We start from the raw sequence: 6000 nt of genomic DNA on the forward strand, positions 1-6000 counted from the left end.
AGATGACATTTTACCTTCAAAATTTACATCCAGCGCGACAGACGTGAGACGGGGCCGTATTCTCCAAGTGTCCTTCGTGAGATTGAAAAAGAACAAAAACAACCAAAAAATCTCCAGAAAAGATCACCTCTGGGGGTCAGTCGAAAGGGCGAGGCAGATGTGATGAAGGGTGATAAGTTGCAAAGTCTTTTGGACTTAAACATCTCCCAATCTGAGCCTAACCCTCCAATTTTAGATGAAGATCGGGCCCAGTTCTCTCAAAAGGAACCTTTTCGACACTGTAATACAGATAGAAAAGTAAAAGATTGGAATCTGAAAGTCTGTAAACCAATACTAATTGTGGGGGATTCGAATTTGGCTCGCATCCCTCCATTGGAAGATTTGGAGATACAGATGGACAGCTTCCCTGGGGCTCAACTGTATCATATCCAACCAATATTTGCAAAATTGCAACCCGATCATGAAGTTAGAAAATTTATCTTATCTGTAGTGTTAAACAATTGTCTTAAAGGCTTATTACCATCTACAACAGACAACTTCAGCATTTGATCAGAACCGCAAAAAATACTTTTCCTAATACAGAAATTTTTGTACCTATCATTAATTACTCGAGAGGGATAAACAAGAACTGAAATTTTTAATCAAACAATAGTAAAGTAATATGGCCTATCTCAGATTCCAAGTGGACATATGGGATCCACTGGACAATCCAGACAGCCCAGAGGATCTTTGAACATTGGTTGGACCAGTTAAACATGTGAAGGAGCAACTGAATTATTCAGACCCCCACAAATCATGTTCATTGTTTAAATTAGATATGGCTCAAAAATAGTTATTTGAGAGGGGACTTACTTTCATCCCTACACCAGATCCACATAAATTATTCGAATTAAATTGTGATATCTATAATTCCCTCCATCAATTTTCTGAGCCGCTTCTCCACACTAGGGTCGCGGGCGTGCTGGAGCCTAACCCAGCTATCATCGGGCAGGAGGCGGGGTACACCCTGAACTGGTTGCCAGCCAATCGCAGGGCACATATAAACAAACAACCATTCACACTCACATTCACACCTACGGGCAATTTAGAGTTGTCAATTAACCTGCCATGCATGTTTTTGGGATGTGGGAGGAAACCGGAGTGCCCGGAGAAAAGCCACGCAGGCACGGGGAGAACATGCAAACTCCACACAGGCAGGGCCGGGGATTGAACCCCGCTCCTCAGAACTGTGAGGCTGATGCTCTAACCAGTCGTCCACCGTGCCGCCATATCTATAATTATTAGAGGAAAATAAAATTATTGGATTATTTTGGTTATCAAAAATGACTGTGTGTACACGCCGTTTACGGGCCCCTCAAATTGGAAACCTAATCGCAGTGCAGGATTAGGGTTAACCTAACCTAACTCTAACCTCTGATACGATTCGTCAATGAATTAGAAACAAATGAAATCTCTCTCTATCACAGTATCATCCAGGTATAAAATATCAAAGTAATACTACAAAAGATAAAAAACGGGCTTTAAAGACTCTGCGTGGCCTAAAGGACATATTATAAAACCAGCAGACAAAGGAGGACAGATTGTATTGCAGGATAAACAAATATATAATGGAAGCTACTAGACAATTTACCAATACAACTTATTATGTACCATTACCACGTTCCATACAACCTAGAACCCAGAGAATGCTGAGGGATATTATTATCGACTTAAAACGAAAAAAGTATTTGACTGCTAAACAAATGCTTTATTTATTAGGCCCTGATGAACCGCGATGCAGATTATTTTATCCATCCATCCATCCATTTTCTGAGCCGCTTCTCCTCACTAGGATCGCGGGCGTGCTGGAGCCTATCCCAGCTGTCATCGGGCAGGAGGCGGGGTACACCCTGAACTGGTTGCCAGCCAATCGCAGGGCACATAGGAACAAACAATCATTCGCACTCACAGTCATGCCTACGGGCAATTTAGAGTCTCCAATTCATGCATGTTTTGGGGATGTGGGAGGAAATCGGAGTGCCCGGAGAAAATCCACGCAGGCACGGGGAGAACATTCAAGCTCCACACAGGCCGGGGATTGAACATGGGTCCTCAGAACTGTGAGGCTGACGCTCTAACCAGTCGCCCACCGTGCCGCCAGATAATTTTATTTATTGCCCAAATACTTACAGTATTCCGACTTCTTGGACAGTTCCCTTTAAAATACCAACCGGTCGCCCTATAGTTAGTGATTGTGGATCTGAATCATATCGAATCGCAGAATATATCGAGCTATCAATACATCAACCCTTTAGCGCAATTATATCCTAGTTACGTCAAGGATACGAATGAGTTTGTGGAAAAATTTATACATTTAACTGTGCCGAAGGATACTTTTCGGTTTTCAATCGACATAGACTCCTTATACACTCACATCGACACTGAATTGGGACAACAGGCCGATAAAAAGCCATTTCAAAATTCCCCTCAAGCACGATACCTGGATGAAGACCTGCTACAATTTCTTGAAATCACGTTGACTGGGAATGACTTTGAATTTAATGGTAAACATCTCCAAGTTTGTGGTTGCATGATGGGAAGAAAGTATTCTCCTTCTTATGCTGATATATACTTAGCTGATTGTGAGCTTTTTTTAAGTGTCGCCAACAGCCCCTTTTATATCGACGTTATTTGGATGACATTTTTGGCCTCTGGGGGAGCTCGGTAGCTGACTTTCAAGATTTTTTGCAAACGCTCAATTCTCATCATCCAAAAATTAAATCGAAGCACCACATAGAACGGGAAAATATAGAATTTTTTGACACGACTGTGTTTTTTGTAGAAAACAAATACGAGTGCAAATACAAAACTTTAGCCTATAAGGTGTATTTTAAAGAAACAGACAGACATGCTCTGTTACTAGTCATCATCCACGGCACACAGAAAGATGTGAACCGTTGAAAAGATTTAAAACGATAACGGCTTTTAGGAGAAATCGAAATTTGGGAGATTTGTTGTTCCATACGGCTTTAAATCAGCATAGAAATGGGAAGAAATACAGGGATGCAGTCTTTTTGGGGCCTTCAACCTTTATTTGTAACAGATCACGGGTCAGGGCCAACCAATACGCCAACAGCTGGGTCCTGTAACCATGAACGTGGTATATGCCAGTCAATGTCAAAATCGCAATAAAATTTATATCGGCGAAACAGGAACAACTTTGAATTTCAGAACGTCAATATTATATTCGGGAACAGAGTCGCACTACGGTGCTTTATTGTCACTTTCAGGTGTGTGGAATATAAAATTTCTGCTATAGGGGCTTGGAGAATAAGATGAACTGGACTCGGGATCAAAGATATAAGGTTGAACGAAGTTGGATCCAAAAGTAGGGCACCATTGACCCTAATGGACTTAACGAGAAATATTAATGAGATGTCCTTTGGAATTATATTATGGAGAATAGGGCCAAAAGGTTTCGTATATTTCATGTAGACATAGTACCCAGAATTTGGAGGAGGAAATGCAATGCCTTTTTGAAAAATTAAATATAGTGCTTGTTTTATAATGAAAAATTAATTCATGTGAATGAAAAGTGCTTTTTGTATATTTAAGGCTATTTAATATTTTGTTGAAGTCAATCTGTATGAATTTGGATTGAACAATTTACCGTATTTTCACAACCATAAGGCGCAATTAAAAGTCTTAAATTTTCTCCAAAATGGAGGGGGCGCCTTATAATGCGGCGTGCCTTTAGGAGGTCCGGTCTTGGGATCCGGGTGATTCTTCTTAGCGTCTTTAACCACCTGTTCGATTTTACAAATGGCTGCTCCCACGAAGCATGAGGAAGGGAGGATGGGTTCTGGTTCAGTTGGACTGGAAGGGGGTGCAAACATAAGGGAGAGGGTATCAGGGTTACCATTGCGTGAACTAGGGCGGAAGGAGAGGCAGAAATTGAACCGGCTGAGAAATAAAGCCCAGTGAGTTTGCCGGGGATTAAGCCACCTGGCGGAACGGAGTTTGGCTAGGTTTTTGTGGTCAGTCCATATAATAAAGGGTGTAACGGTCCCCCAACCAGCACCTCCACTCCTCTAGGGCCCAAACCATGGCTAGCAGCTCACGGTTCCCGACGTCATAGTTACACTCGGATGTAGACAGGTGACGGTAGAAAAAACAAGGTCCCGCTGGGAGAGGACAGCTCCTGCTCCCATGTCAGAGGCATCAACCTCTACCACGAACTGGAGGGAGGGGTCAGGGTGTCGCAGGATGGGAGCACTGATGAACTGTCCTTTGAGGCGTTTGAATGCTTGCGATCTGGCAGGGGTCCAATGCAAAGGTGAGCTGGTGGAGGTGAGACTGGTAAGAGGTACGGCAACCTTGCTGTAGTCATGGATGAAACGTCGATAGAAGTTGGCAAAACCCAGGAAACTAAGCTCCTTGCGGTTGGAGGGAATGGGGCTGTTTATGACTGCTTGGATCTTTGCTGGGTCTGGTTGTAACTTTCCTTTGGCGATGATGTAGCCCAACAAGTGGAAGAGGTGGAATTTACATTTTTCAGGTTTCACGAAAAGACGGTTCTCAAGAAGGCGTTGGAGGACTTGAAAGACATGCTGGCGATGTTCTTCGGGGGAGCGGGAGAAGATGAGTATGTCGTCAAGATAGAGGAGAACGAACCGGTTCAGCATGTCGCGGAGGACGTCATTGATGAAGGTTTGAAAAACGGCAGGGGCATTGGTTATAATACAAACGGCATGACCAGGTCCAAGGGGGGTATTGAAAGCCGTTTTCCATTTGTCCCCTTCTCTGATGCGGATGAGATGGAATGCGTCGTGTAAATCCAATTTCGGGATTATGTGGCCGTCGCAGAGGGGTTCAAAGGAGGGGTCAGTAAGGGGCAGTGGAGCTTTGCTTTTTACAATGATGTCGTTGAGGCCTCGAAAGTCAACGCAGGGGCGGAGAGAGGCCAGCCCCCACGGGGGACGAAGAGGGCCGGATGAGTCCAGAAGCCAGGGCGTCGTGGATATAACTTTCCATAGCCTCTTTTTTCGGGACGGGTAAGATTAAAGAGGCGGCTGAAGGGAAGAGGGGCTCCTGGCAAAAGATCAATGGCGCAGTCATAGGGGCGGTGGGGGGGAAGAGAGATGGCAAGGTCCTTGCTGAACACGGGAGATAGATCATGATAATCGTCTGGGACTCGGGAGAGATCAGTAGGTGTAACAGGTGGCTGAGCTGTGTTGGAGGACGGGACGACCGAAAGGAGACAATGGGAATGACAGAAGTGACTCCAACAAGTGATAAACAGGTGGGTCCAATCTATGGCAGGTTTGTGTTTTTCCGAGGATTAGTGGCGTCTCTGGGGAATGGATGATAAATAACTTGAGTGTTTTGCAGTGATTCCCAGAAATGAGCAGGTTGAATGGTGCGGTTTGGTGGGTGACAGGGCAGATGAGTCGCCCGTCCAGGGCCGTGACCTTCTTAGAGCATGGGATGGGGTTGAGGGGAAGCTGGAGCTGACGCGCCAAGCCCGCATGGATGAAATTGTCATCAGCACCGGAGTCGATGAGGGGTGAGACTGGTGTGTTTTGCGGACGGAGCCAATACATGCGGTAACAGTTATACGGGAGGGAGAGCTAAAGGAGGTGTTGGTTTGGCTCACCACAATGCTCTCAGGTCGCGGTGAGCGAGCCTGGTCTTTTGGTTTGAGAGAGCAGGTGGAAATTAAGTGCCCAGGTTGTCCACAATAGATGCATAGTCGCTGAGTGAAGCGGCGCGGTCGTTCCTGGGGGGTCTAACCAGGTCCTGCCTAGTTGCATAGGTTCTTCTGGTCAAGTGGGGGGTGAATAGGAGGCAACAGAGGGTTCAGTGTGCGGCGGAGTCGTTGGGGGCGCAGCCATGGTGGGTGGAGCGAAACCACGCATCTAAACGTCCCGCTCACAAGCCCTCTCTCGGAGGCGGTTGTCTAGTTTAATAGCTAATGAAATAAGGTTCTCGAGGGAGGTGGGTTCGTCACTGGTCGAGAGC

The sequence above is a fragment of the Phyllopteryx taeniolatus genome, chromosome 19 (genome assembly GCF_024500385.1).
Source record: "Phyllopteryx taeniolatus isolate TA_2022b chromosome 19, UOR_Ptae_1.2, whole genome shotgun sequence".
Taxonomy (NCBI): domain Eukaryota; kingdom Metazoa; phylum Chordata; class Actinopteri; order Syngnathiformes; family Syngnathidae; genus Phyllopteryx; species Phyllopteryx taeniolatus.